Below are 24,524 nucleotides of genomic sequence, written 5' to 3'. Positions count from 1 at the left end.
TATGCTCTGAGAAAACAGCAATAAACATATTAGTAATCTAAAAAACTAAATATTGAACTTTGGATTCAAATACAAAAAGGCAACAAAATTAAGTAGAAAAAAATTAATTATTCAAAGTAGAAAAATCACTGATATTTGGAACCTCCACACTGAGGAAACTGTGAGCATACTCTCACGGGAGGGAATAGCACAGAAAATGACCTAAAAGCAAAGAATCCAACTATCATGAGCTCTCAGTTCCCACCAAAGGACAGAGCCACAGCAAGTAGGATACAAAATGAAATTGCTTTTAAAAATAACTATCATAAAAACAGCTTTATATGACATTTTATGAAAAAATAAATGCCAATGAGGCAAAGTAGCACAAACACACATGGTGACACATTTTACACAATACTTAAAATGATTTTGTATAGAATAATGATTCTCAAAGTATAATCTCAAGACCATCGAAACATCAGCAGAAGCTGCTACCTGAGCTTCACCCCAGACCCATGAAACAGGAACTCCAGGGCAGGCAGTCTGACCCCAGGAACCAACCAGGCGAATTCAGCTGCCAACTAAACTTTTGGAACCTCTAGCACAAAAATGTCACTACATGTAGAAATGTTACTACACTAATCAGAAAATGTAAACACAATTTAAACTTTTCTCATTAAAAATAATTGTCTTTTGGGCAAATCCAATGCTATTCTGTGCAATAATACAGTCACTAAAGATTAGATGCTGTATGATTCTCTTTAAGTAAAGCAAAATGAAAAGATAAAAACTAATTGTGGGTGAAAAACATCGGAGCAATATATTCTTCTGACAGGTACTGGTGAAGACTGACTGGAGAGTATCACAGGGAGGACTTCTTGGGGAGACAATGTTTAGAACCCTGACAGGTTTGAATTACATGGATGGATACAATTGTCAGAATTAAATGAATGATATTTAATATCGACATATTCATTGTATGTACATTTTACCTGAAGAAAACAATAGTTGTATACTAATACTAAGCTCTAGTATTATACTAATACTAAGTGCTAGTGATCCACATTTGGGAAAAAAACTGCAATTTAAACCTCTCCCCAAAATGGATGGATTTGTAGACAAACAGAGGGTAAGAGAAGTGTGAGTACGTAATAAGTCAAGTGTAATATAGCACATTTATTGTAGAGTCTCCATGGTGGCTATGTGGAGGTTTACCATAACATGTTTTTCAACTTGCTCTGAAGGTTTAAAAACTTTAATTAAAAAATTTTGGTGGGAAAAGAAGGTACAGAATTAGATCGAGAATACAACAGTACACTCAAAGAGTATGGAGCCTGGTCTGTATATGTAGATTTCAAATTGTAGGGATTTACAGAAGTGGCTCAGGGTGAAAAACCACAGGAAAATGGGGCACAGACCCTGATGGAAACGAAAGCAGCTCTATTTGATATACTTCACAAGGTGGTATCATGAAAAATTCTTATAGACTCCAATAATGCAAAGCAACACACACACACACACACACAGAAAAATCACTGCTGAAGGTAATGATAATCTTATCCACATAAATCCCATGGGCCTCATAACAAAAGATGCATGTCTTTTTTAGAAATAGTTGAGTAACATACAGAGTGGTGCCTCATACATACACTCATAGAGTTAGCAAAGAAAGGACATTAAAGATCAACTGGTTTAAAATCTTGACTTTGCAGATGAGAAAGTTGTGTTCAGCAAGGGAAGAGACTGTTTGTCCCAGGGATCAGAAGGAGGCAGACAGGGTGCCCAGGCTCCAGAGGCGCAGCAGGCCCTGGGCTAGACTGCATACCAACATGGCCTACCGCCATCTCCAGCACCCCTGAGGAGTCGTTTAATGAGATTTTTCTCCTTATTTTGGTGACAAGGTATTTGAACAATGAAGGTCTGTGCTTCCTATGACAAAATGTTTCAAAAACAGAAAGTCCATTTTATTCATAACTGCCTATGAAAGACTACAGACCTATTTTCGGATTTTGGCATTTATTTGAAATTCAGATTCTTTAGTATAACCTAATGTGAGTTATAGAGATAATTAATGTAAATGTGAAAATCTCAAGGTGAAGTGAGAGAACAAAGGAAAAGGAATGTTTTTAAAGTTCAAGCCACTTTCCTATGCTATTTACGGCATTTAGCTGTCTTCAGTTCTCAAACACAAAATTCAAACACTAAGCTGAAATCCTTCTACTATAGGTCTATTACCAGTTCTAAAAAAGAGCACATGAACCTTATTTTATACATGTGTCTGAGAAACTGTGGGGTAAATTGCTACTCAAAGGAACCCTAGACTTAATCTTTCCCTGTAACCAAGATAGCTCTCTTAATTTACCTTGGAATGAGGTGACATCCCGTCAACCATACTCCCATAATCTTTTTTCCTCCATTCTGCATTACCATAAAAAAATACTTCAGGCTCCCTAACAATAAAGAAAGGAGGCTCACAGTTCTGGAGGCCCAAAGGCCCATATCTGGTGATGGTCTTCTTGTTGGCAAAATCTCAAAACAGCACTGAGCACCACAGGACAAGAGACAGGGAGCACGAGTAGCTCTTCTGGTATGTCTGTGTGTCTCATAAAGGCCACCAGTAGTCATTCGTGAGGGTTCCACCCTGCTGACCTTGTCTAATCCTCATCACTACCAAAGTCTCCACCTTTAAACACACCATATTCAGATTAAGTTTCCACCCTTTTAATACCTCATAATAGGGGTTAATCCCAACAGGAACCCTCAGGGACCTTCAAACCACATCCAAACCATAGCGGCTATCAGTCTCACCATCTATGCATTTCTGGATCTCTCTGATGTCTTTCAACATCAAAATAGTTGCTTTCTGTAACATTTTTCACCTCTACAACAGATCAAAGAACATCTCTAAAAGGCTGTCACCTTGTTAATTATCACCTGCAGCAAAAGGTCTGGTAGAAGAACAGATGAATAATAAAAACAGTAATAATGGCATGATTTTAATTTTTTATGATCAAATCATCATCGCTTGTGTCACTAAGCATTTCACATATATTATTTCATTTACTCAGCACCAAAATTCAAGACTAATACTATTTTATAGAAAAAGAAAACAAGGCTCTATAAATCACATAGTAAAAAAATGTGGGACTGGCAAGAATTTTAAGCCCAAATCTAACTGCAAAACCCAACCTTTCTGCACAGATTTTGGGTGATGGATAAATATCTGTTATTCAGGCCAAGTCTGCTCACTCGCATTTCCCTGCCGCTGGCTGCTCCAGCAGAGCTTATTGACTGGGGCAATGTGTTCTCTAGTACAGACGGAGGCAGCCAAGAGACACAGTTGCTCACTCTAATAATACATGGCCTCCTCTCTGCACCACCTGCTCAACAGCCTACCCTTGGCCTTTCAGTCCCACAGATCAGGGAGGAACAGTGAATCCAAGAGAAATTACAGGTTGCCCATGGCATAAAAAGGACCACCTGCCACCCCGAATATTTGAAAATGAGACTGGTTATGGCTCTAAGGGCCTTCCTTCCCGTCAGTTTGGTCTGTCACACATCCCTTACTGCCCCCACCTGCATGAACCAGCTCCTGTGCAGCAAATGTGGTCACCAGCAAATGGCTTCAAAGGAAACAAGGTACTGGCTCACAACAGCAGACAGCCTATCCACAGCAAGCAGCGGCAGTGGCCTTTCAGGATCAAGACTTGAGACAGATAAACTGGACCCACAGGCTACTTGCTTTGAAGTGGCTTCTGTGACATCTGGTGAGGTGAAAAGACACATTAATTTAGGTGACCACACACCTCAAAACAAGCAGCATGGTGATCTCTGAAAAGAAGGCATGGAAGACACACCTGTCACCTGGCTCACAGCACAGAATAAGAGGGCACTTAGAGCAATGGTCGCTCTTAGCCATCACCACGAGGACCAGTTGTGAATGTGTTCAGTATTTGAGCCCAATAAATGGCTTTTTTTTTTTTGGGGGGGGGGGGGTACCAGGGATAGAACTCAGGGGCACTCAACCACTGGGCCACATCCCCAGCCCGTTTTTATATTTTATTTAGAGACAGGGTCTCACTGAGTTTCTTAGCACCTCGATAAATTGGTGAGGCTGGCTTTGAACTCCCTTTCCTCCTGCCTCAGCCTCTCAAGCCACTGGGATTATAAGCATGTGTCACCACACCTGGCATAATAAGTGGATTTTTATTCTTTTAACAGAATTGAGGAGGCAATCTTCATTTTTGAAATTTTTAAGGGGGACAACTCAGGCATCAAAAGTAAGCAGTGAAGTTGGACACAATAGGAATGCCTGTAATCCCAGAGGCTCCGGAGGCTGAGGCAAGAGGATTGTGGGTTCAAAGCCAGCCTCAGCAACTTAGTGAAGCACTAAACAACTCAGTGAGATCCTGTCTCTAAATAAAATACAAAAAAAAAAAGGGGGGGGCTAGGGATGTGGCTCAGTGGTTGAGTGCCCCTGGGTTCAGTCCCCAGTACCAAAAAAAAAGCAAGCAGTGAGGCATGAGGATGTGCAGGGTAAAAAGGCCCTCCCCCTCCCACAGGAAACAGCCCCCATAACACTAGCTCCCACCACGATGCACTCCTTCCTTCACTTAGAGTCCCTGTCTTATGTCCTTATGTCCTTCATCATCTTGGGAATGCTTTCATTTAATTTCTATTTCCCTACTTGGATTACTTTTATCATAATTTTATGTTCTGGACTCAAGTTGCCTACAATTATTTAGGTTAAGAGGAAAGTTAAAAAATAAACAATAATACTAGCTTCGTATCTTATGAGGCTGGAAAAATTAGATAAATAAAATAAACCTGCTCAAATTATGTGAAAAGAAAAATACTCAGTTTTGGCATAAGGATCAGAATAGCCCAACTGGAATCACATGGTCATAATGCAAAGAAAGCATCTTAAAGGAACTAAAGACAACTTGGTCATCTTGCAAAAGATGAAAGCAAGATCTTGAAAGATTCAACTTACAGTTTATAATGCTAGCTATTTACGGCACTCCACAGCTTTACAGCATAACTTTCATGTAATTGCCACTTTCAAAGATAAAAAGGGGATATCCTCCCCAGGTACACTGGCATATGCATATAATTCCCAGTAACTCAGGAGGCTGAGGCAGAAGGATCTCAAGTTTAAGGCTACCATGGGCAACAAGATCCTATCTCAAAAAAAAAAAAAAAAAAAAAACAGGGCTCAATCCCCAGTACCACAAAAAACACAACAACCAAAGGGGACATCCTTAAACAACCTTCCTAGGCTTCCCTGGGACTTCCATCCATCATCAGCTGATGAACAAACACTTCCAGTGAAGCACAAAAACCAACAGTTCTACTTTGCTAAGAAATGTTTATTTGCACAATAATGTGAATAATGCAGTCCATTTATTTATATTAGTTTCTAAAAATGAGTGGAAATGGAAAAATATAAGTGTTGATAGTAACAACACAACCTGAGACAAAAATGGACATAACTAAGTACACAAAAGTGTGAGACTAAGGGTCAACAGAACAATTATAGGACATCAGGTCAGTGCGTCTAGTTAACCTTCTCAACACTATAACCAAAAGACCTGACAAGAACAATTTTAAAGGAGCAAAAGTTTATTTGGGGCTCATGGCTTCAGAGGTGTCAGTCCATAGATGGCCAGCTCCACTACTTAACACCAGGAGCAAGGCAGAGCCTCATGGGAAAGACAGAAACTTCACACATCAAGGACAAAATATACACCCCAAAGACACACCTCCAAGAACCCACCTCTGCCAGCCACACCCTACATGCATACAGTTACCACCCAGTTAATCTCTATTAGTGGATTAATGCATTGATTAGGTTAATGCTCTCATGATCCAATCATTTCACCTCTAAATTTTCTTGTATTCTCTCACACAAATAGCTTTTGGGAGACAACTAATGTCTAAACCATAACAGTAGGCAAAGTTGAGAAAAAATAAGAATTAAACATATTCCAAATACCAAGACTACAATGCCTAAATATCTTCCATTCAATAAGGGAAGTGAGAGAAAATTTAGAAAAAAGTCACATTCAAGAAATGAAAACTAATCATAACATTACACTCACTCAAATACAGAAAAGGAGTTTATGGGTCTATTCCCTAGGCATATGGCACACTCAGAAGACAGTAGCTACTGCCTTACAAGACAAAAAGGGGAAGAAAAAAAAAAGATAGCATCAAAATCTACCTTACACATTCCTGCTTCAGCTCTTATAAAATCTTGCAAAAGACTTTTGACAAAAAAACTATACATTTATATTTAGAAATTTTACACATTTTTAGTTCTGCAGGAACAAATAAACCAAATGTTTAGTTTCCATACATTAAATTGTCATCAACTTTTCCAGGAATGCATTTGAACTGAACGTGGAGGACAGTATTTGGTGACAGAGAAAGGACTAGAAGCTTATACTCCAGGACTGGACATCACTCATGTTTCTTCTGCAAGGTCAACTCCTAGGAGAGGACTGCATGGACTTTCTGATGCCTGCACTGACTACCCAGAAGCTATTTTTGTTCGCTCAGTTATTGGCACAGAGTTCTGGGTCGCTAAGAATATAAAAATGTGGTGTCCTGATAGGCTAGGCTTCTTCCACTCACTCCATCCCTACCATGAGGAAAAATGGCTGAAGGCCACTCCGCTTTCAATTACTTTTTTAATTAAAGTACAACCACGAAAATTAGTTTTGAATCATAAACAAAAATTCATGAGGCGGAGAAGGAAATAAATCAACAACAAATAATCACAGCCACTGTCAGCCTTACTTGTAAGCGCCTAACTGCAAGAAAAGAGGAAAACAGGAGAAAGGTGATGGAATTTTCCTTCAAGACAATTGTTGGAACTGTATAGATGCCAAAAAAATAAATAAGACTGTTTTAGTTAAATAAATAAGTTGAAGTCAGTAATATCAACAATACGGCTAACAAGTAGAAGGTAAAAATGTAAATTTTCATCACCATCTTTCTCTTTTGGTTGACTGGGGAACTAGACTTGCACTTTTCTGCTATCTTAAGCACTGAGCTACTTAAGCTAAAGGTTCACACAGTCACACAGATTGCTATAATACTTTCTATCTCTAAAAAAATAATACTTCTCTTGATTTACCTGTACCTTTCACTACAAATCTCCAAAGTAGTCTATATTGATGCCTCTGATCCTTCTCTGTTCTATCCCAGGCTCATTCCAATGAGAAATTTCTTCTCAGCGCACCAAGAAAATTTGTCTAGGTCAGCAACAACATCCACATTAGTATCCTCATGGTAGATATCAGTGTTCTTCTTTTTTGAACTATTAACAGCATTTTTCCTTGGATATTCAGTAAGCATTTCAAACCTAACACACTCAACACTGAGCTCTTGTTTTACACAGCCTCTCCCAATTTGCTCTTCCCCCATCTTACTCTTCCGATGGGTAAAGTCAGAAACCATGGAGTCATCTTTGGTTCCTTGTTTGCTCATACTCCATATTTAACCCATGAGCAGATACCTTGACTCCTACTTCTTCCCTTATTTCTACTGCTACCACTCTGATCTAAAACACAATAACTTCTCACCCAAATTTTTACAATTGCCACCTAACTCATCTCCCTGTTTGTATCCTTATTCAACTATATTATAATTTGTGAACAGTTACAAGAGTGGTCCTCTTAAGACCTATTAAATATATTCAGTTTCCAAATCTCTTCCAACACCCTGAAGAGGCAGAATTCTAAAAGGATTCCTAGTGATCCTTGTACAATTCCCACCCTCTGACTGAGAATATGATGGCTATTACTGCTGTGACTGGCAGAGGTGAAAGAGTTCTGCAGATGCACTCAAGGACCTGAATCAATTGACTACGAACAAATCAAAAAGGAGATGATTCTGTGTGGGTATGGCTCAATCGCGTTTCCCTGGTCTCAGAGACAGGACTTCAGAGAATCTCCACCTGGCCCTGAAAAAACAAAGAGCTATAATGTGAACCACCTATGGAATGGCCTCTTTGCAAGGGACTGAGGGAAGCCTCTAGGAGCTGAGGAACTTCATTCTATAGTCCAAAGAACTGAATTGTGCCAGCCACCATGTTGAGATTAAACCAGGATCCTGAGTTATAGTCAAGGCTTCAGCCCAGTCAACACCTTGATTTCAGCCTTGTTAAGACCCACAAGAGAAAACTTGACTGAGCTGAGACTGAACACCTATAGAAGCTGTGAGACAGAAACACAGTTGTGTTCAGCTGTCAAGTTTGTATTATTACTACCTAGCAGCAGGGTGTATGGTCTAGAAATACTGTTGAACAAATGGTTTGCCATTCACATTAGGTGCTTTGAATACTAAAAGCTACATGTATCAAAGTTCCCAACACAACTGAAATTTCAGATTATCCAACTAAAAGGTTATCATTTCTCCCATTCATATATATAGTATTCTAAAACATAAAGCAATGGAAAAGGGACATTGCAATTGTTTTAATCACATAGCACATGGTAATGAAAACCAAATTTCAAATGAAAAAGAGAATTAGAGGGCTCCTTATTTCTTATTTATGTAGCACTCTCAGAATATTCTAAATGAGTATATAGAAATAATTGTATTATAATGCCATATTTTTAAAGGAAAAATTTTATCAGTCTAAAGAGTTGATGTGACACTAAATAAGGGAAGAAAACTTCCCTGATGCATTTTTAGAGTTTTTAAAATAATCTGCCTTGTTCAAATGACTTATTCCTGTTAAAGTACCTAATATGTCATGCTCAGTAGAGGTTATACATACAAAGAAGATAATAAAGTCCACAGAATAAAACAAATGAATTTTGAGATATCAGTGTACAAGACAACCATGACAGGAAAATGAGAATTACAAGTAACAGCATCAGAGTCTCTTTAGGCTTTGGGAACCACTCTAGCAGAGAGCCAAACTGTCTCCCAGGCAAAGCTTCTCACTACTCTTCTCTGGGCACAGAAAATCTCTCCTCATGGCCACATAGCAAACAAATGGAAGTGAAGCAATGTGCACATATGAAATTGAATCTCTCTCCATTTCGTGTAGTCTCTTCCCACAAGCTCCCAAGCAGCCCTCCCTCCCCAGGGTCCCATTACTTTACCACCAAGGCAACACCAGACAGGAAGAATGCACAGTGGCTAGCTTGACTTGAAATAACAGGGAGCTCACAGGGAATGACCCTAATGCCCAAGACATCATCCCAGGTATGAAAGAACAGAAGAGGCTGGACATAGCCATTTCCCCAAGACCCACTTCCACCTTTCTTATAAGGACATGGCACTGTTGGTTCCCTAATGGTCTCTTATGTTAGCCACAAATGATAAACAGAAAATTCTGACTTTACTTTTAGAGTATCAAATGAAATAGGCCCATTTATTTTCATGAAAATCACAGGGATAAAGAAAAAAATGAGAATACCTATAAAGCATTCTAAGATCTTAGAAATAAACACACAGTAGAATGAATCTTCCACCAAGAAGAGACATCAGTCTGGATTTTCTACCTGACTTAGTGAAAAGTAATCAATGAGCCTGGGGTACTTCTAAACTATAACACTCAACCCCCTGCGATCCACACTGACAGCCCATGCCTGCTGCCTGGAAGCCTGGGGTGTTTATTTGACAAGGCCACGTGCAAAAACATCTCATATGCGACTACCAGAACAAAATATCTCATCAAAAAGTGTTGCCTGGCCATCAAACAGCAAAGAGACTCAAGAGTTGTGATGAATAAAAAGTTATTAGCTATTAATAATATATTATTAATATTATTAATATTGTTACTAGAGGAAAATCAATGGGAGGGAACAATGGAAATATTCCCTTAGGCCAACCACCCATAGTGATATAACCTAAACTTAAGTATCCCTATATTCCTTAATACTATTTCTGGCCATCAAAGAAACTTAAGCTTTTCTTCTTTGTTGGGATCATAAAACTGGACCTTACAGGCAAATAAGCATAGATAATTCTCTTTATCCTTAAAAGAACTTTCCTTGAGATCAATATACTTCCCTCACTCAGCTTTTATAATCTGCTGAGAGTCGAGCTATCAGTCTGAAGTCTCCCAGTTCATTAATTTTTTTATATGCACAAAAACTTTAAATTTTTTCTAACTTGAGCCAGGTACAGTAGCACTCACTGTAATCCCAGCAGGTTGGGAGGCTAAGGCAAGAGGATCTCAAGTTCAAAGTCAGCGGTCAACAATTTAGCAAGGCACTAAGAAACTGGGCGAGACCTTGTCTCAAAAAAATAAAGGATTGGGGATGTATGTAGCTTAAAGGTTGATTCCCCTGGTTCAATCCCTGGAAACAAACAAACAAACAAATAAAATTCTACCTTGATCTTATTTCACTTTTTATCATCACCATTATTACTCAAGATTAATATACTATTATTATTATGATTGAGCTGACTAGGAATATATGCCAGGAATAATTCAGTGACTTTTTCCTGAGATGATAATTTCTCACTTACTAGATAGTTCCTTTAAAAAATAGTTACAAAATGACACTAGTATAATATTTTTCATTAGAAAATGTAAAATATTGAGGAGTAGTCACGCTACTCAACACAAAGGCCCGGCTTTGGCCACAAATGTTTTCTTATCCTCTTCCCCCACCATCCCCTTTGTTATACTTTTAGAGTGATTTAAAACTTTTTAGAGTTATTTAAAATTTCTTAATATAAAAGCCATTTTGAAAAAAATCAACTTTCATTCAAAGTCATTTTTACAACAGCAACCTCCAGACCTAATTGGAAAGAACAATATAGGTACATATATCAAGATCACTGCTTAGATAATATTTTTGAAAGTAACAGCATATTTAGGGAAGCTTGAGAAGTTGGGAACCACTTGGGAAATTGCATGTTCCAGGGAACTGAGCATCAAAGTCCAGGTAGCTCTGCACTCCTTTCTCAATAAATAAGAGCAGTGCTGAGTCCTGGGGATTTGTGGGAAACCTGATCTACCCAAGAAAAAACAACACCAACAATTACCAAAGTAAATGTGTGTTTAAAATACAAAGAATGCAAGCTACAGAGTGCCAAATACCATAAACAATACCACAAACTGCCTTGCAGATCAGAAATTGGTGGCCCGAGATGATCACAGAAAGCATCATCAAAAAAGCAACCTTCTGAGCAAGTGGGATAGGGAGGTGGGATGGAGGGGGACATTTTAGAGCAAAGGACAGAGCATGAGAAAAGAGTCTGCTGCAGGAGCCTGGTGGGCAAAGCTCCTACCCATTCCACTTGGGTTCTGTTTAGGACCGGAGAACATTTGAAAGGTTCTGCAGAAGATTTCTGAGGAGAAAATAAAGGAGACAAATATATACATCCATGTGAACATACAGAACACTTGGAGCATTTGGAGGATGTCTGTGCTTTCTTTTATTACAGGAACCAAAGAACAATATGCCATTTGTGGGATAGAAAACTGCACAGCAGAAAGAAAGTCAATTAGTAAGAAAGTTTCAGAAATAATCTAAAAAGAATTTCTTCCTGAATCTAATAAGAAAATTCAAGCTATTTTATTCTACATAACAATGTCTGTTAAAACAATAATCCATAAGACGAACTTGACTTTAGAAGCACTAAGTTCATCTTTAAACTATTCTCTTTCTCAATGTCATCAAATTTCCATGCAGAAATATTAAAAGGACAAAAATAGCCAATAACCTATTTTAAAATAAGCTTTAAGTAAGTCTTTTATTCAAGACTACTATCAAGAGTTTTCCTTAAAATCCTAATTGTCCTACCAAAAATATGTAGAGATATGACTGACATTTAACAAATAGAAGTGATGATTTTCCAGAAGCCTCTCTTCACAGGAACCTGCAATCTCTGGGTGAGTTTACACATCCTACCTACAGAAGCAGATACTTTTATGACCAACTACTAAGTTTTTAGTACTTTAGCCAAGTTAAGAAGGTAAGCCCAGAAGTAATGGAACATATCTACTGGAAAGAAGAAACCAAAATATTGTTATTAACTACCCCACAAGTATGTACCTAGAAAGCTCAAATGAATCAACTGATAAACTATTAGAATAAATAGCATCTTGGAAAAAGGAATGAATTCAAAGTTTTGAAAAAACTCAATAGCATTTTTAAATCCCAGCAATAACCAATAGGAAATAAACATGAAACAAAAGGCATATTTTATAATAATAGATATATAGTGAGCCAATGCAAAGCAAGTCACAAAATTTACTAAAAAGCCAAGAAGTAAGTAAGATCTGAATAAATATTAAAAAAAATTTCCTTGTAGGGGAAAACTGAATAGTACAAAATGCTAGCTCTACCCAAACTAATTTCATGTAATTTCTACTGGAAATTTTTACACAGGGAAAAAGAAGGTAAAGGGGAGTACTCTGTAAAAATGATCTCCAAGTTCATTTGAAAGATTAAACAAGTGACAAGAGCTAAGAATTGTTTTTAAATACAAGAAAATAATAATGAAAATTGGCACAAAAACTAACACAACAAAGAGACTCAGAAATATATTTAAAAATGTATATGCTGGCACAGTTGCAAAGACCTATAATCCCAGAGTCTCAGAAGGTGAGGCCAGGGATTGAAACTTCAAGGCCAGCCTTAGCAATTTAACAAGACACTATCTCAAACCAAAATATTTTTAAAAGGACTGGAGAAGTCAATTCCCAGCACCAAAAATAAAAATGTGCACACACACCCACATTAAATGTGTAAATATATAGATGGACAGATAAAATCTCATAAACCAAAGTAAAATAACATATAATATAGAGAAATTGACTTAAGTATTTGGGTAGCAGAGCACAGTGGTACACACCTGTAATCCCAGCAATTTAGGAGGCTGAGTCAAGGTCAGCCTCAGGAATTTAGCAAGGCCTAAGCAACTTAGCAAGACCCTGTCTCAAAATAAAATATAAAAAGGGCTGGGGAGGTGGGTCAGTGCTCCTGGGTAAAATCCACAGTACTTAAAACAAAAATGTATTTGGGGGGAAAATGAGGTTAATCTTCACTTCATGTCATGTGTCAAATAGACTGCAGAAAATTCTAAATTCAAAACAAAAGACGGAAAAGAGAGAAAACTTAGGGGTAATTCTTTAACTGATTTTGGGTTAGGAACGCCTATTCTAACCTATTCTCTATTTTGTATTTCCAAATAAATACAAAAGAAATAAACGAAGTCAAAAAATGTATAGATTTTACCTCATCAAAGTTTAAAATTTTGCTGCTCATAAACATCAAAACACTGAAAGGGTATAAAAGAAAGAAGGACAATATATGTAGTGAATAACAGATTTAAGCTCTGATACAAAAATCTCATGAAATGCTGGCGGCCTCTTCAATGTACTATACCATATAAACAGTTCTCTGCATCATTTTCAATTAAGATCTGGGAAACACACACATAAAATTTATTTCAAAAACAAATCTAGACTTTTGAAAACAGTTTTATTTGGCCAAAGTCTCATGAGATCCCATATATGCAAATAAATATTTTCAGTTTTAATAACTCTTTGAAAAGACTCAGCTTTCAGTTACGAGGGCTTGAAAAACGCCCTGAGGTGTTTAGCGCGAGATGCCATGTCTTTGTTCCTCTGGAGAAACAGCCTGTCTTTATTTTATAATTCCAAACTGGTATTTTCGAACCTTAGCATTCTTACTTAAAAACAATCTTACCTCTTGGTTTGTTTTAACGCCAATGTATAATATTAATAAAAATAAAACACAAAAAAGATAAAAAGCTGAAAATTAATGGGAGAATCACATGCACACTGTGCAACTCTGCTTAAGTCTTACAAGAACGTGGTGTTCAAGGACAGGTGCTCCTCTTAGTCTGCCCTAAGACAATATCAGGCAATTGGGGCAACACCTCTGAGATGACCTCTGAGGTCACATAGGTCTCCCAAATAAAATCTGCTCCTGTCCCTTTCTTATCCTATAGAAAAGGTAAAATATATGCCCCATAAGTACAATAGGAATAGAGTAAAAAGCATAGATATCTGCTATCCATCTAAATAATTGTGCAAATAACTACTAGCACTAGTATTCAACAATATGACTAAATTAAATGAGGTCTTTGTATAGCAAATGCTAACAATGCTCCCTTTCTACTTTACTAAGTTTCATATGCCCTTTGATTACTGGTCACACTACTTCTCCAAAAAAGTAAGTATTCATAAATAATAGCAAAAAAACTTGTTCATGATATTTTACATACCTGAAATAATTTGATTTCACATAACCGCAATGAAAATATTACAGAAAAATGAATGGTTTGTTACAACCAATTACTAGTTGCTCAATAACAAATTTTCACTTAAGAATATTTGTTGAAAGTATCTGAAACAGTTTCTATCTGAATGACATCTGTGCATTTAATTAAATCAATTCTAGATTTCAACACTATTCAAAAAATAACATCAATACGTAAGTGCAAGACACAAAGAATAAAAACACATCTATTAATAGCTTCATAGATATAGTCCATCCATCCAGAAAGCTTTTAGCACTGAAGAGGAACATCAACATAAAGCACTAGTATAGTTCCCTTTTACCTTTTCCCCAGTTCTCCAGGAGAGTGCCTATGTCTCCATCAGGCCGAAGCTAATAGATCACAAGTATCAAAGGGAGAGAAACTAAAATGCACAAGGACCTTGCAAATACATGCCATTTAAAGCAATAAAAATCACTGAAGCAAGGACACTAGCTTGATAGTAGGAACTCAGGACTGTTACACCTTACTGGAATGTGGGCATACATGTCAGGGAACCAATGCTTTCACAAGTCAAATGTCAACAGGTGTTCACATGCCTGAAAAGCAAATTCAGTTCATCACCTTCACAGAAATCATCAAAAGACATAATCAGATCCTAACTTTAATTTACAGGGGGGAGAAAAAAAAAAAAAAGAGCCTAGCTTCTCCAAACAAGACTTGCATTCCCTTAGAACCAGGAAGCAGTAGATGGGGATTCCACATCACCAAGAGGCAAACATGGCTCATCTGCCAAGAGGACCAATTTGGACTGGGTTTTTTTTTTTTTTTTTCATTCTCTATTGAGAAAATGTTGGGGTTTTTTTTAATGACTTTATTTATTTATTTTTATATGGTGCTGAGGATCGAACCCAGGTCCTTGGACATGGCAAAGCAAGCGCTCTACTGCTGAGTCACAACCCCAGTCCCAAGAAAATGTTTTTTAATTGTTTACCTGATAAGTGAGTTATTAAAATTTTATTTTATTTTAAAAACAAATAGGAATATATTACAGAGCAAAACAAAGACAGAATTGTAATTTTTAGTCCAAAAGCAAAAGAACTATTAAACATTTTACACTTTAGACCATCATCTTTAAGATTACTCAGATACCCAGGATGGGGTGGATGTGGGTTGGAACAGTCACTATTCTCTGCTATTTGGGGTTCTTCAGGGTGAAGTCCTGACATGATCATTCACTGATCCACCACTGTTAACCACCATGACCATCACTCATAGCATTTACTGAATACTCACTGAAAATCTAGGACTATGCTAAGCTCTTTACATTTATTATCTCATCTACCCATTGCAAAGTCTACAGACTTGGAAAATTTAACTCACTGCTTATAAAGACTTTAAAACATTAATCTCATACCTTTCAAAGATAAATTATATGCATGGCTATAAATCTTAAATGAAAACATAAATAAAAAAATTAAATCACTGCCTCCTTCACCTCTTTACAGACATATTTCCATGCCTTGTAATTGCACATGTGTCACATACTCACTCACATATCTAATTTTAAAGTATGTTAGCATACTGCTCTGAATCTCCTCTTCTCTGTTAAGAATTTATGTTGGGGGGCTGGGGATGTGGCTCAAGTGGTAGCATGCTCACCTAGCATGAGTGAGGCACTGGTTTCAATTCTCAGCACCACATAAAAATAAAATAAAGACATTGTGTCCATCTAAAAAACTAAAAAAAAATATATAAAAAAAAAGGATTTATGTTGGGCCAGGCATGGTAGAGCATGGCTGTAAACTCAGCGGATGGGGAGGCTGAGGCAGGAGGATCCTGAGTTCAAAGCCAGCCTCAGCAACTTAGTGAGGCCCTAAGTAACTCAATGAGACCCTGTCTTCAAATAAAATACAAAAAGAGCTAGGGATGTGGCTCAGTGGTTAAGCACCCCTGGATTCACTCCCCAGTGCCAAAAAAAAAAAAAAAAATTATGTTGGCTGCTTTCTATGGTAATATAACAAAGCATACAGATCTACCTCACACTATTAAATAGTCCAAAGTATCTCATCACATAAAACCCCCACAAACTTATTGTCATTTCCCTATTGAAGAAACAAGTTGTTTCCACTATTTTGTTAAAATGATTAAAATATACCTTTTATAAAGGCATATTTACACATCTCTCTTTGCAGACATACACCCTCCTCAAAGCTGAATTGGTAGTCAGATGGTTTACATTTTAAATTTTAACAAATAGAGCTGAATGTATGGCCCAAGAGGAATTTCAATGGTTAGGTCCCCCACCAACTCTATACAAGCCCCACACTCCCTATGTACTTTGAAACACCACAGATGACCAACTTATTTTACCTCTACACTGCCAGGTAGTTTTATAAAAAAGAGAATTACATGAAATAATGTGTAAGACAACTTTAAAAATAAAAGTCCCATTGTGTGCAAAATATTATCACCATCCCTGAATACAAAGAGTGTAAAATGTTTGAGGTGGAAGAGACTTGAATTTCCTGGGGAAACATATAAATACATTTCTAAAAGAGCATGTGATTAACGAGAGGATAGTCATCAAGTTTCTTAGAGGGTCAGCAAAGGCAGAGAATACCAGCCAGCACATTCCTGGAGAGGTGAAACTCCAACTAGATATTCAATGATGAGTCCAGTCTGGAGAGCCCAAAATAAAGAGAAACATATAGTAGGTGGTGTACAAACAAGATAAGCAATGACAGAGCTCAAAGTCAGGACAGACATCACATAGCACACACCTAATCTGACCTGGCTAGGGACTGCTCAAAATACCCACAGGCTAATCAGACAAGACACACCAATCAAGGACCAAAAAACACAGCTTCACAGTAACATTAGCAAAAAAGAATGTCTAGAAAACCAAGAATACTCAGAGGCAATCAATTAACAGACACATACCTCTGCCCTAGGTAAATAAATCCAACAGAATGGTCATTCTCCAGAGGCAAGACCTTCCTCATGTAAGCATCTACTTAAAATGATCAAGTTGCTTAAAATAAGTAAAGCAAAAGCAAATTATACCTTTTCCACTTACTTTTTTATACACATTGATTATTACTGCAGTTAAATCATTTCAAACCAGAGACAGCAGCACACTCCAACAAACGCAAGTCTGAAACAAAAAGTCCTACCTTCAAAATCTGGCCCATTTTAACCTGGAAAGTCAAGTAAGCTATTGAAACCACAATTTCCTTATTTCAAAACAGTGATAAATGCTATTTGGGTGAAATGAGATCACATGTGTAAACATGCAGGAGCATAACTGACACATGATGTCTATACACAAGTCCCTTCCTGTCCCATCTGTTTCAAGTAAGACCCAAATACTTAGCATTACTTAATTCTCTAATTTCTCTGACATAACCCCACCGAAACAGTTAAAAAGTATTTGGTGATCAAACTGCAAAGACAATTCAGAAAGAACGATACACTTCAGAGGGTATCAATCCAAGAAAAAGAATTTGGATTAAATTCAAAAGATCATTTAAAAAGTAAATATTAGTATAAACACTCATGACTTGACCTATAAACCTAAGAGCTGAGTCAGCTAATAATAATTCATTTTGCTGAATGAAAACAAATTCCTGGGACATGCACTTCTCTACTCCTTAATATTGAACCACTATGTTTTTAATATAGCTCATACCTTGTGCTGATTCTAATCCCCCTTCCACATGAGCAGACTTTCTGATCAGGCACGGTATCGTAGGTGATAAATTAACAACTGGTATTGAAACCACATAATATTGCCCTTGTTTTGTTCCTTCTCTGATTCTATAAAGCCTTATACCTGATATAATATAGGTGGATACCTTTAGGTGCATTAAAAGTAAGATTCTCTTAGTGAGCATGGTTTCAAATAAAACAACTGATGTTAATATGAGTAGCTCAGGTACTTGAGTTATATCATCAATCATCAAAATCAGCCCCAAACTGCTAGAGTAGCATCTTCCAAACAGCACATAAATAAATCTGCTAGTTTCTTAACACTCTTTGCTTTCAATTAGCCTTTCTATGGCTCTGCTCATTTCTTTTTTATAACCATATACTTCTTCCTATTGATTCTTAGCACTTCATATATTGGCAGGAAACCAGTGCCAGCCTAATATCATGCATTTATGCAGTGCTTTCAATTGAGTCATTCTGGAACCTCCTTAGCATTCTGATGAAGAGGATGAGTGATGCTTCAGAAGTGTGGGTGGCTTCATCCTTCTTTGTATCTCCAGCACCCCACTCAACGCTTGCTGCATATGAGGTGCTCAGTGTCAGTCAAGGAGTGAGAGGAGAGCAAGTTTCCAAAGTCACATAGTCTTGCATTTGAATCTAAGCTCGTGTATTTTCCAAATCTAATTGGAGGCTGAGCCAATCATAGATGTAGTTTCTAATCTAAAAAAGAGGGATAAAGAATATCTGTTTGAAGAGTAGAAGTTCAGTGGAACAGACAAAGGGGAATGAAGAGAAGGGAGAGGGGAGAGCAAAAGGAAAGACAGTGGAATGAATCTGACCTAACTTTCCTAACATATGAATATACCACAGTGAATCTCACCATTGTGTACATCCACAAGAAATTAATGAAAAAAAATAACTATGGGTAAATGGCAGAAAGATCAGTAGAGGAAAGGGAACAAGGAGTCAGGGAAAGGAAGGGAAGGAGAAGTACTGGGGACTGAATTAGAACAAGACATATTCCACGCATTTATAATTATGTCAAAATGGATTCTACTGCCATATGTAACTAAAAAGAATAAATTTTTAAAATAATATCAATTTAGCTGTCTCTTCCTCTGGAGATGACCTACATTCTCCCCTGAATGTATTCCCAGCTTTACCACAAAAGCTTCTCACTTCCAAGATGGACTGTATTCTCCCTTGAATGTGTATGAATGTGTATTTCTCTTTTTTTAATACTTTTACTTTATTTTTTATGTTCTGAAGATCAAACCCAGTACCTCACATATGCCAGAAAGCACTCTACCACTGAGTCACAACCCTCCCCTGTATTTCTTACTTTACCTCAAAAGATCTCTCTCCCTTGAAAAATCATGCATTCTCTCTTAAATGTGTATCTGCTTTCCTAAATCTGTATCTCTGCAGCCAGGGGGTGGGGGTGGGGTGGGGGGGAGCAGTGTAACTACTTCAGAGTTTCAGGCCAATCTAAACAACACAACAAGATGCTATCTTTTTAAAAAGTCAGGTAATGTGTTAAAAGCAATGCCATGTTAAGACTTATACTTGTATAAGGGTGGCCCTAGGCCCTACAGAATAATAGACACACTCTGGAAATTGCTATGACCACACTGGGTATTTCCCACACTGCCGGGCACAATGGCGCAAGCCTGCTATTACAACACTTGGGAAGCTGTTCTCTCTGATAATGTGGATACTAACAACAAGGGAAGATAGGGAGGGAAAAATTAGAAGTTCACTGTATTAGACAGAAGGGAATGAAGGAAAAAGAGGAATGGGAATAGGAAAGACAGTAGAAGGAATCAGACATAACCTTCCTATTTATACTTATATATGAATACATGACCAGTATAACTCCATATCATGTATAACCAAAAGAATGAGATCCTAATTAGCATAATTCTATTCCATGTATGTACAGTATGTCAAAATATGCTCTACTGTCAAGTATATCTAAAAAGAACAATAAAAATTTAATTATAGAAGAAGAAAAAAACATATATACTTTAATTACTAAAATGTGCATTGATCTATAAAAGGGAGAGATGAAAATGAAGAAAGTCACAATGAAGACATCCAAGCAAAATTAAAAACTGAACTTTTTAATCAAAGCTCATATAACCATAAATCTAAAAACATCAATATCCACAAAAATAAGATTTTTTTAAATGCAGAAGATTATTAATCAAGAATTATGGACTTAATATCTACTACAGTAACATGCAGTCCTTTAGAGACTACAAAATACACTTAAATACATGCATAATGTGCTAACCACCCAATCAGAGTAGAGTGAGTGAATATATTTCTGGAGAAACCTGGAATCCTAGTTCAAAAGTAACTATGAATAAACATGAAATTTCATTACTATTTTCCACTTCATAATATTCCTATTTTTTGTTTTAATATAAACAATTTCCTCCAAAGATGTGAGTGGAATTAAAATTCAAGCTGAGCACAGTGGCTCATGCCTATAATCCCAGTAACTTGGCAGGCTGAGGCAGGAGAATCACAAGTTCAAGTCCAACCTGGAAACTTAGCAAGACCCTGTCTCAACTTTAAAAAAAAAAGGTGAGGTGGGGGCAGTTTGGGGTACTGCTTAGTAGTAGAGCACCCCTGGGTTCATCTCCAGAATTGATAAGATAAAATAAAAATTTCAATGAACATGTATTATAGCTATCCAACCATGCTGCACTATGCTGTAAGGGAGGTTATACACCACACCCTGATCTGAATGCCCCCCCTGGAGGGGGTGTACCTGGGATCCAGCTTAAGAAACACAGCTTCCTGTGTGAGTAACACTGAGCCAATCAGAGCTACCAGTGCAAGAGGGGCATAAGATATATCTCCTTCCTCATGGAATGTAAAACCCACTTTAAGATACAACAAACTCTACATGACTAAGCAGTACCTACTTGAGTAGGTCCAAAAATGTTGAAATAGGTAAAATCACGAAAGAAAAACCATGAGGATGGATAAGATTTAGAAAAGGTGAAACGGGTAAATAAGATTTGTTGAGAGATGAATGGATAAAAAAAATGTGGCATTTATACACAATGGAGTATTACTCTGCATTAAGAAACGACAAAATCATAGAATTTGGAGGGAAATGGATGGCAGTAGAGCAGATTATGCTAAGTGAAGCTAGCCAATCCTTAAAAAATAAATGCCAAATGACTTCTTTGATATAAGGGGAGTAACTAAGGACAGAGTAGGGAAGAAGAGCAGGAGAAGAAGATTAACATCAAATAGGGATGAGAAGGGGGAGGGAAAGGGAGAGAGAAGGGAAATTGCAGGGAAAGAGAAGGTGATCCTCAGGATTATATAAAATTACATACAAGAGGAAGTGAGGGGTAAGGGAAGAAGAATACAAGTGGAATAAATGTTTTACAGTAGAGGTGGCAGAGAGAGAAGAGGGGAGGGGAGGGGAGGGGAGGGGGGATAGTAGAGGATAGGATAGAGAGCAGAATTCATCAGACACTAGAATGGCAATGTGTAAATCAATGGAAATGTAACTGATGTAACCGATGTGATTCAGCAATCTGTATACGGGGTAAAAATGGAAGTTCATAACCCTTCTGAATCAAATTGTGAAACATGATATATCAAGAAAGATGTAATGTTTTGAATGACCAACAATAAAAAAAGGAAAAAAAATAATAAAGTATTATTTTTTATTGGTTGTTCAAAACATTACAAAGCTCTTGACATATCATATTTCATACATTAGATTCAAGTGGGTTATGAACTCCCATTTTTACCCCGTATACAGATTGCAGAATCACATCGGTTACACATCCACATCCATCAACAGTGTTTTCATAGCTAATGCCTATGAAATGGAATACCAAATACCAGAACAGTGCATTTTGAGTGTGCAGTTTTTTAGTGATTTAAATATTTCATAAAAAATTAAGATATACTTCTCAAATTGCATGCAGAATGGACCCAAAGATATGTGGAAATGAGTGAGAGAATCAAAGTCACAATTTACTCAATGGTGAATTCCTTTTAAGCACTAATTTTTATTGAAAGAAATAAGGCTTTCACAATCAAACATAATCTACCTAGAACAAAAAAAAAAAGGAGAGGGGTGGCAATGGTGGGCAAAATCATGAGACTTCAAAGAAATTGTACTTCATGGCCAAGAATTTGGTTTTATTCTAGGCACACAAGTACCACCCATGAAAGTGACTTCAGGGAAAGTGTTTGATATTATTGTAGAAGAAGTTCATGAATTTATATGTAGTTGATGTTTGCAATGTTTTTGATGTGCTTCATGGGGCTACACACTTCAGCCTGGTCACATGCCCCATTTTTCTTCTTGGAATTCGTCATTTCCCTATAGCAGCCTGATTACCTTTAGAGCTACTGACGAAAAAACTAGAGATCCGTAGAATATATACAGAATAGAAACTTCAAAAAAGTAGTACATGTAGTAGGTTAGAAATATGATATTCAAAACCAGATCATAAAAGGCAAGAGGACTGTATCTTAACATTCTTCTTTGTAAATGTGAATAACAATAATATCTTCTCCTTAAATTGTACTAAGGTCTAGATGGTGCAACATTGCACTGTCTGACCTGCTAGCCAATAGACACTTGTGGTTTTTGAATATTTGAAACATGGTCTGAATTCAAATGATCTATAATTACAAAACACACCCTGGATTTTGAAGATGTAGTGTGAAAAATAAAAAATTTAAAATATTAAAAAAAAAAAGATTTGTTGAGAACACAAACCACTGTGATATAATGAAAAATACAAACAAATAGTCCTGAGTTCCTGACAAGGAGCTCCTAAAACCCTGTATTACCTTCAGTGACAGGGTTGACCAGAGTATCTTTTTCTTGGCCTTTGTCCCCTGTTCCTGATATAGAGTTCCTAATTCTTGGGAATTTCAGAGAAATAAGAGTGTGCTTTATTCTAATGAGGCCACTTATGATAGCCTCTACAAAGCTAGGGGCCGGGCCAGGGCCTATCTCTAGGAAGATGAAGGCACTATGGGAAGCTGGAATCTTTAACTCTATCCCCTGACTTCCAGAAAGGGAAAAAACGCTGGAGATTAAATCACTGGCTGTTGGTGATTGCCTTAATCAACCATGTCTACATACACATGCTTTGATAAAAATTCCTAAACCACAGGATTCGGAGAGCTTCCCAGCTGAGAGGGCGGTATGCCCAGAGAGGGCGGTATGCCCAGAGAGGGCATGGAGTAGTGAGGAATGACACCCTCACACCAGTGCCTTGCCTTATGCATCAATTCCATTAAGCTTTTCCTGAGCTCTATGTAGCCTTTATAATAAACCAGTAATAGCAGGTAAAGTGCTTTTCTGACTCATGGGATCTATTCTAGCAAATTATTGAATCAGAGAAGGAGTCAAGGACATCCCAATTTACAGCTGGATGGCCAGAAGTACAGATGGCACCATGGGACATGCTGCTGAAGGCAGAAGTAAGAGCAGTTTTAAAGGACGGACCCTTTAACCTTTGGGGTCTTTGTGAACTTAGGATATATAGTTGATATCTAGAGAGCTGGATAATTGGTTGGCATGGGACAAAAACCTGCACATGAGGTATTACAAGTGTTATGAAAAAGACAGCTTGAAGGCACATCAGTCATAGCAAGGCAATAAGAATAGTCAATTCAGAAACACATGACAATCACCCTGGATTTCAAGTACATTCATAATTTTGAACCATCACCAAACGTTGGGAGAAACTGAATAAAGCACATAACTGACTTTAAAATAATGCATCATGTGCAGCTACCTCAAATTACAAAAGAATTATCCTCTACAAACTTGTTTATAAGATGGCAGGTAGCCATATATATTTTCATAGGAAGAATGATTAGCAGAAAGTTTAGAAATACATCAGGCCACAGTGTCACTGAAACATCATTCTCTTACCCAGAATTTACCCACCACATAGGAGAGTCCCGTTCTGGAAAGGGATACAAACAAAACACAAGTCCTCCCTCAAACTTCTCAGCCAGGCCCCCTTTCCAAAAATGATGACTTTCACCAGCACTGCCCTCAACAGCAAAGGTTGGCTGGTGGAGGTGTATACAATCATGTCTGGAAGCAGGAGTGGGGAAAAAAGAGCACTTAATCACAGAACTGGACACGTCTAAGTAAAAGTCTCCACTACAGCTAAGAAAGTTCATATCATAATTTTCTAGACTTTCAGGATGCAATGGAAAAGGTATGCACCAAGAGAATGGTCTACAATATTTCCTAACTGGGAAGATTCCTCTCTCAATATGCCATCATATCTTGCAATACAACAGAGATAAAACAGGAAACATCAAGACCCAGAAATACACTCAATCATGAAGAAAATGTAGACTTAATGTATTTCGTAGGTGTGACAGCCACGGGGGTCATCTGAGGAAATGGAGGAAAAGATAATTTCTTGTCATTTAAGAGGTCTGGGGAACAGCTTAGCCAGAACCTGGAATTCCTGAATCTCAAGCTATTTATCTGGCCTGCTTGACACTGTGAACAAAGAGGCTAATTCAAGGCTCCAATGTTTTTCAAGGATAAGGAAAAAAGGCAGGGGAGAGCTCATATCTTTAAATAATTC

The 24,524-nt window shown here is 37.4% G+C and overlaps 1 protein-coding gene across 9 annotated transcripts in view; it reads right to left on the bottom strand.

The window, feature by feature from the left end:
• The window catches only part of Fars2 (phenylalanyl-tRNA synthetase 2, mitochondrial), a 507,072-nt gene that overhangs the window by 411,643 nt on the left and 70,905 nt on the right, over window positions 1–24,524 (bottom strand). Inside the window, exon 1 of one of the 9 annotated variants that reach the window (XM_077801826.1) lies at window positions 3,556–3,576. The exons of the other annotated variants lie outside the window; for them this stretch is intronic. The gene's annotated coding sequence lies outside the window, so the exon portion shown is untranslated. Of the gene's footprint in view, window positions 1–3,555; window positions 3,577–24,524 lie in introns of those variants that run through there. 9 annotated transcript variants of the gene reach the window in all.

This window comes from Urocitellus parryii, chromosome 8 (assembly GCF_045843805.1).
Source record: "Urocitellus parryii isolate mUroPar1 chromosome 8, mUroPar1.hap1, whole genome shotgun sequence".
Taxonomy (NCBI): domain Eukaryota; kingdom Metazoa; phylum Chordata; class Mammalia; order Rodentia; family Sciuridae; genus Urocitellus; species Urocitellus parryii.
Note: the sequence above shows the minus strand (reverse complement) of the source record. Positions and strands in the feature narration are given on the sequence as shown.